Here is an 8344-nt window from a genome sequence, read left to right as displayed (position 1 = left end):
GAGACACACAAAAAGGTACAGACACATGCATATGCATACATTGTGATATTGTTGTATGGTGGTATTAAACATGTTGTATTGTAGATATATAGTGGTATAACAATTTTATATGATTTACTGTTGTATCTTTTGTTTTATACGTAATGTAAGTGCTTTAATATGTTTGGACCCCAGGAAGAGGAGCTGCTGTGTCATGCCCTGACCTTAGTTAACTTTGTTTTCTTTATTATTTTGGTTGGGTCAGGGTGTGAAGAGGGTGGTATGAGTGTTTTTTTCTTGTCTAGGATTTTTTGTATATCTATGGTTTAATTTGTCTAGGTAAATGTAGGTCTATGGGGGCCTGAATTGGTTCCCAATCAGAGGCAGCTGTTTATCGTTGTCTCTGATTGGGGATCCTATTTAGGTTGCCATTTTCCATTTTGGTTTTGTGGGTTATTGTCTATGTGTAGTTGCCTGTCAGCACTCGGTTTATATAACTTTGCGTTCGTTTCGTTGTTTTGTTTAGTTCTGTTCAGTGTTCTCTCTTTAATTTAAGAGTTATGTTCGCTTACCCCGCTGCGCCTTGGTCGCCTCGTTATGACGAACGTGACATGATGCCTTGGCAACAGCTAATGGAGATCCCTAATAAATACAAATACATCTGAAAGAAGTTTAATTAAATAATCTCCAGGACTTTAAAACACTTGGTATCCTATAAAAGGGTTGGGTATTATTTTTTAAATGATCTTTTATATATCTATATCTGACACTGTAAACGGGCAGAACAGACCTATGTTGAAAACATACTGACAATTAGTAGAACTGCTGGGCCGGTAAAACTTTACCATTTAAGGTATAAAGGATTAATAAAGAGGTTCATAAGTAGTCTAGAAATTGTTCATTGTTCATTTATAGATTGTTTATAAATCTAAAGTAAAAACATTGGTCTACATTTTTCATTTTATTTCCATCAGATATGGATTAAAATAGTAATAGTACATCCAACGAAAACCACCACAACAACAACAACATTTAGCTATGTCATATGGCTACAATAGTGAAGCTTCCAAGTGACACACATAAACTATAAAGGGGTTACTGTGGATTTGACAGTAGCTTACAGGCAGCTCGTTGGCAAGTAAAATTCTGTATTTCATATTACAGTAGCCTACACCTACTGAAATACAAATACGGTATCAAAGCAAGTACTACGTAATAACACAGTACAATACTGTAAAATTTACTGTATTATACGGTAAAAAGAAAAAATGCTAACGTTATCTGAATCAATTAATTAATTACATTTGTTTAGGGGGAAGGGGTTGTATTTTACTGTAATTCCAAGGGATTGGTGCAAGCAAGTTGGCTATTAGGTAAAGGGTTTACAAACATTACAGCATATGAAAAAATATTTGATGCTTTATATCACTTGTACTACTAGAGGCCTTAACAAAGGCTTCCAAACTGGCAGCGACGACAGGGATTAACAGAACACAACTTGCAGACTTGTTTACGTGCTGTTGTGCATTTTGTTGCTAACTTTACTTTGCTACCTGACAACTTTTTAACTTTCTAATTACGTTTTTGTTTTTCACTCACTCTACTTCTTTTCATTCAAATTTTCACTCCGGACGCTTTATCTGGACATGGTTCATCAGGACTTCCACCAGCCGAAGGTAAGTAGTAACATTAACACAATGCCTTCTAATTGCAGTCGCTGTACTCATAATATACAGGAGAACAATCGCCTTACAGCGACGATAGCTGTGCTGCAAGCCCAGCTTCAGACGCAATTGTTAGGCAAGGGTCATTTCAGTGTAGGAAAGAATGAAACAGCGTCTGTACCACCAGTAAGTACAGATAGCAGTATAAACCCCCTCGCACAGTCTCCGCAGCCGGACAACTTTCTCATGGCCTCTGGAGGGAAATGCTGTAGGAAAGCTCAACCAGTGTCGCTCATTCAACAGAAACTTTCAACCAGTTCTCCCCATTAATAACTTTGGAAGTTCAGTAAATGGTGACTTCCGACTTGATCTTACAGATACTTTGGATTAAATTAGAGTTTATTCTATTAGATTCCTCGATATATAACGAATACGTAGTTTACGTGATGTCGAATGTGCAAGCAACAGACATTTCTGTTGAGTTATGGCAATCAACTTGTATTAATGATTTTATCAAATGGAACCTACAAGTAGTCTTTTTCTAGACAGAGAAACTAATACAGAGAGAGCGAGAGGAAGGAAGTGAGAAAGAAAGTGACAGAGGGAGAGAGAGAGAGGTGGGAAGAGAGTGAAAGACAGAGGGAGAAACAGAAAGAGAAAGACAGCAGTGCAAATTGACTTCGAATTTCATGTGTCTTGTTTGTCTCATGTCGTCAATGTGAGTGAATTTCTGTCCATTGTCCGTCATCTGTTTTGCCTGTTTTCCCCACCCTTGATTTCAAAGCTTGGCCAGCTCCCCACCTCAAGAAGGTAGGTATTTTACTACATTGCATCTTGTGAATTGTATGTTATTATAAATAACCTTAAGCAGCGAGTCGGAGTCAGAGGCCGAGCCTTCTCCGGTCTCTACTCCTCCCATTACGGGGTCTGAGATGCCGAAGCCTCCCACCATTAGCTCTAACAAATTGAAAACTCTAGTCATTGGCAACTCCATTACCCGTAGTATTAGACTTAAAACAAATCATCCAGCGATCATACACTGTTTACCAGGGGGCAGGGCTACCGACGTTAGGGCTAATCTAAAGATGGTGCTGGCCAAATCTAAAACTGGCGAGTGTAGATAGTATAGGGATTGTTTGTTATCCACGTCGACACCAACGATGTTAGGATGAAACAGTCAGAGGTTACCAAGCGCAACATAGCTTCAGCGTGTAAATCAGCTAGAAAGATGTGTCGGCATCGAATAATTGTCTCTGGCCCCCTCCCAGTTAGGGGAAATGATGAGCTCTACAGCAGAGTCTCACAACTCAATCGCTGGTTGAAAACTGTTTTCTGCCCCCCAAAAGATAGCTTTTGCAGATAATTGGCCCTCTTTCTGGGACTCACCCAGAAAGTGAAGGACTCCATCCTAGCTGGAGGGGTGCTCTCATCTTATCTACGAACATAGACAGGGCTCTAACTCCCTTCGCTCCACAATGAGTTAGGGTGCAGGCCAGGCAGCAGGCTGTTAACCAGCCTGCCAGCTTAGTGAAGTCTGCCACTAGCACAGTCAGTGTAGTCAGCTCAGCTATCCCCCATTGAGACCGTGTCTGTGCCTCAACCTAGGTTGGGCAAAACTAAACATGGCGGTGTTCGCCTTAGCAATCTCACTGGAATAAAGACCTCCTCCATTCCTGCCATTATTGAAAGAGATTGTGATAACTCACATCTCAAAATAGGGCTACTTAATGTTAGATCCCTCACTTCCAAGGCAGTTATAGTCAATTAACTAATCACTGATCATAATCTTGATGTGATTGGCCTGACTGAAACATGGCTTAAGCCTGATGAATTTACTGTGTTAAATGAGGCCTCACCTCTTGGTTACACTAGTGACCATATCCCCCACGCATCCCGCAAAGGTGGAGGTGTTGCTAACATTTATGACAGCAAATGTCAATTTACAAAAAATGAATGAAGTTTTCGTCTTTTGAGTTTCTAGTCATCTTGTAGTCATGGCAGATAATATTACAATTTTTGGTGATTTCAATATTCACATGGAAAAGTCCACAGGCCCACTCCAAAAGGCTTTCGGAGCCATCATCGACTCAGTGGGTTTGGTCCAACATGTCTCCGCACCTACTCTCGGCCACAGTCATACTCTGGACCTAGTTTTGTCCCGTGGAATAAATGTTGTGGATCTTAATGTTTTTCCTCATAATCCTGGACTATCGGACCACCATTTTATTACGTTTGCAACCGCAACAAATCATCTGCTCAGACCCAACCAAGGATCATCAAAAGTCGTGCTATAAATTCACAGACAACCCAAAGATTCCTAGATGCCCTTCCAGACTCCCTCCGCCTACCCAAGGATGTCTGCAAGGGTTTTCCTCCTCCTCTTCGTTTGAGGAGGAGAAGCGAGAAGGATCAGAGGACCATTGCGCAGCGTGGTAAGTGTCCGTGGTTGTTTATTTAAAAAACATAAACTGAACACAATGAATACAAAAACAATAAACGTGAACAAACCGAAACAGTACCGTGTGGCGACAAACACAGACAATCACCCACAAAACAACAGTGAAACCCAGGCTACCTAAGTATGATTCTCAATCAGAGACAACTAATGACACCTGCCTCTGATTGAGAACCATACTAGGCAGAACACAGAAAATCAACCTAGAAACACAAAACGTAGAATGCCCACCCAACTCACGTCCTGACCAACTAAAACAAACAAATAACACAAGAACTAGGGTCAGAACGTGACAACGTCAGAGTACAAAAATAATTTAACCACCTAACTGAGGAACTCAATTTAACCTTGCGCAATACCCTAGATGCAGTTGCACCCCTAAAAACCAAAAACATTTCTCATAGGAAATTAGCTCCCTGTTATACAGAAAATACCCGAGCTCTGAAGCAAGCTTCCAGAAAATTGAACGGAAATGGCGCCACACCAAGCTGGAAGTCTTCCGACTAGCTTTGGAAAGACAGTACAGTGCAGTATCGAAGAGCCCTCACTGCTGCTCGATCATCCTATTTTGCCAACTTAATTGAGGAAAATAAGAACTATCCAAAATGTCTTTTTGATACTGTCACAAAGCTAACTAAAAAGCAGCATTCTCCAAGAGAGGATGGCTTTCATTCACTTCAGCAGTAATAAATGCATGAACTTCTTTGAGGAAAAGGTAATGATCATTAGAAAGCAAATTACGGACTCCTCTTTAAATCTGCGTATTCCTTCAAAGCTCAGTTGTCCTGAGTCTGCACAACTCTGCCAGGACCTAGGATCAAGGGAGACACTGTACTGTACTGTACTATATCTCTTGACACAATGATGAAAATAAGCATGGCCTCCAAACCTTCAAGCTGCATACTGGACCCTATTCCAACTAAACTACTGAAAGAGCTGCTTCCTGTGCTTGGCCCTCCTATGTTGAACATAATAAACGGCTCTCTATCTACCGGATGTTTACCAAACTCACTAAAAGTGGCAGTAATAAAGCCTCTCTTGAAAAAGCCAAACCTTGACCCAGAAAATATAAAAAACTATCGGCCTATATCGAATCGCCCATTCCTCTCAAAAATGTTAGAAAAGGCTGTTGCGTGCCTTCCCTGAAGACAAACAATGTATACGAAATGCTTTATTCTGGTTTTAGACCCCATCATAGCACCAAGACTGCACTTGTGAAGGTGGTAAATGACCTTTTAATGGCGTCAGACCGAGGCTCTGCATCTGTCCTTGTGCTCCTAGACCATAGTGCTGCTTTTGATACCATCGATCACCACATTCCTTTGGAGTGATTGAAAACCCAAATTGGTCTACACGGACAAGTTATGGCCTTGTTTAGGCCATGGCAGAGATCTTTGCAGGCTATACTCGACCTTGTCTCAGGATGGTAAGTTGGTGGTTGAAGATATTCCTCTTGTGGTGTGGGGGCTGTGCTTTGGAAAAGTGGGTGGGGTTATATCCTGCCTGTTTGGCCCTGTCCGGGGGTATCGTCGGACGGGCCACAGTGTCTCCTGACCCCTCCTGTCTCAGCCTCCAGTATTTATGCTGCAGTAGTTTGTGTCGGGGGGCTAGGGTCAGTCTGTTATATCTGAAGTATTTCTCCTGTCTTATCCGGTGTCCTGTGTGAAATTAGGTATGCTCTCTCCAATTCTTTCTTTCTCTCTCTCGGAGGACCTGAGCAGTAGTACCATCCCTCAGGAATACCTGGCCTGATGACTCCTTGCTGTCCCCAGTCCACCTGGCCATGCTGCTACTCCAGTTTCAACTGTTCTGCCTGCGGATATGGAACCCTGACCTGTTCTCCGGACGTGCTACCTGTCCCAGACCTGCTGTTTTCAACTCTCTAGAGACAGTAGGAGCGGTAAAGATACTCTGAATGATCGGCTATGAAAAGCCAACTGACATTTACTCTTGAGGTGCTGACCTGTTGCACCCTCGACAACCACTGTGATTATTATTATTTGACCCTACTGGTCATGTATGAACATTTGAACATCTTGGCCATGTTCTGTTATAATCTCCACCCGCCACAGCCAGAAGAGGACTGGCCACCCCTCATAACCTGGTTCCTCTCTAGGTTTCTTCCTAGGTTCTGGCCTTTCTCTGGAGTTTTTCCTAGCCACTAGCCGCTTCTACACCTGCATTGCTTGCTGTTTGGGGTTTTAGGCTGGGTTTCTGTACAGCACTTTGAGATATCAGCTGATGTAAGAAAGGCTTTATAAATAAACTTGATTTGATTTGACGTATTGGACATGGCAAAATGTTGAACCATTTAAAGTTTGAGACTTGCTGCCACTCCAATCTGTCCGTTAAACTTTTTTAATGAGCCAGAACCAACAATACCATGCACCATGCAGTGGTCAAAATGATGTCCCATGGAAACAATTGTCTCTCAACAATAAATTGTGGATAATACCTGAATGTAGCTCTTGGACCTGCACTATTATTCCTCCATTACCTAAATGTCAGCCATTATACAGCTATTTGAGTCACACATACTATACAAATAGTATTGTAATCATTACATTTTCACTGGCTTGTGTGGTATTCTCATTATCTTTACATGGAAGGAGACACAATGTATGAAAGCGAAACAAGGAAAGCTACAGAAGAATCATATCCTTCAGTTGTGTGCCCAAAGGCTTGCATAATTTTCCATAGCTCAATAATTTATCTCCTTTTGTACCAGGCGATTCTGCCAACTGCATACATTTTGATACTATGAGAGAGACATTATACTATTTTGCATTGCCTGGTGCTATCCATTCTCCATCTGTCTCTGTATTTGTGTGAGATGAAAAATGATTTCATATTCCACTATCTGAATGTATACACCGTATGTGCAGGTAGCCTAGTGGTTAGAGCATTGGGCCAGTAAACGAAAGCTTGCTGGATAGAGTCCCCGAGCTGACAAAGAAAAAATCTGTTGTTCTGAGCAAGGTGGTTAGCCAACTGTTCTCCAGGTGCCGTGGATGTCGATTAAGTCAGCCCCTCGCACCTCTCTGATTCAGGTTAAATGTGGGTTAAATGTGGAAGTTGTACAACTGACTAGGTATCCTCCTTTCCCTTTATGTGTCATTTATAAAGGGGAGAGAGAGAGAGAGAGAAAGAAAGAGAAGGGGAGACATAGAGAGATAAAGAGAGTGAGAGATGTGGGGTAAGTATGAAGAATGAAAACATATATCCTCCCCTGGGTATATATGCTCTTCTCTTCTCCTTCTATTGAGTAATACAACTCCTACTGTCCTGGAAAGTATTTCTCAAGACATTATATATTATCTATTTATTTTCTGCAGTTAATATCCAGAAAGAAATGCTTTTCCTACTTCAAAGCAAAGGTTGAGAAGTGGAACACTTTCTAACATATCTCCAAATTCTCTTCAACAGAACACAATGATTCATTCTATAAAAAACAGAGGGTGAGCCACTATGGTTTTAAATGTTAACAGCCATAAAAATGGGAATATCAGAATGTTTGAATGATCCAAAATAGCAAGTGATTTCAACCTTATTAATTCAACGCATTACCATTTCTTTCCATGAGCAAAAAGGAGGAATTCTGAAAAGCACTGCAGTTGAACATGCTCATCAGATCTTTTTGGGGGGTGGGATGTTCACATCTCCAACTAAATGAAGACAGACGCTTTCATTTATTTGCATAATTTATTTCCTATGTTAATTTGTTATTCATAGGATACAGAGAATTGGCAGGCGTGTTTCCTTCTCTGTCTTCTGCATATATACAGTAAGCGCTTACAGCTCAAGTGCTTAGGATGCATTTGAAGTTCTCGATTGAATGACACAGTTTGTTTTGGCTCTGTGTCAGTGGAAAGACTGCCCCATATACCGTAACACAGGTGCACGGTGTTTCCTCCAACACATTGGTGCGGCTGGCTTCCGGGTTGGATGCGCACTGTGTTAAGAAGCAGTGCAGCTTGGTTGGGTTGTGTTTCATAGGACACATGGCTTGCGACCTTTGTCTCCCCCGAGCCCGTACGGGAGTTGTAGCAATGAGACAAGATAGTAACTACCAACAATTGGATACTACAAAAACGGGTTCAGAAGTATAAAAACGAGTTCAGAAGTATAAAAACGAGTTCAGAAGTATAAAAAAAACCTTGGGGTCAAAATGTACCCCTGTTGGTGCTTTTAGGGTTAAAAACAATCAAATAGACACAAACACACACACACACACACACAACACACA

The 8344-nt window shown here is 41.5% G+C and overlaps 1 long non-coding RNA gene across 1 annotated transcript; it reads left to right on the top strand.

Annotated features, from left to right (window-relative positions):
- The first annotated feature begins 2321 nt into the window (after positions 1–2321).
- LOC127907634 (uncharacterized) lies at positions 2322–6562 on the top strand. The gene is made up of 2 exons (XR_008065240.1): positions 2322–2453; positions 5809–6562. It is a non-coding gene; the product is annotated as an uncharacterized LOC127907634 (long non-coding RNA).
- The last annotated feature ends 1782 nt before the right edge of the window (positions 6563–8344 follow it).

This window comes from Oncorhynchus keta, chromosome 15, assembly GCF_023373465.1.
Source record: "Oncorhynchus keta strain PuntledgeMale-10-30-2019 chromosome 15, Oket_V2, whole genome shotgun sequence".
NCBI lineage: Eukaryota > Metazoa > Chordata > Actinopteri > Salmoniformes > Salmonidae > Oncorhynchus > Oncorhynchus keta.
The sequence above is the reverse complement of the archived record's forward strand: the minus strand, read 5'-3'. Positions and strand labels throughout refer to the sequence as shown.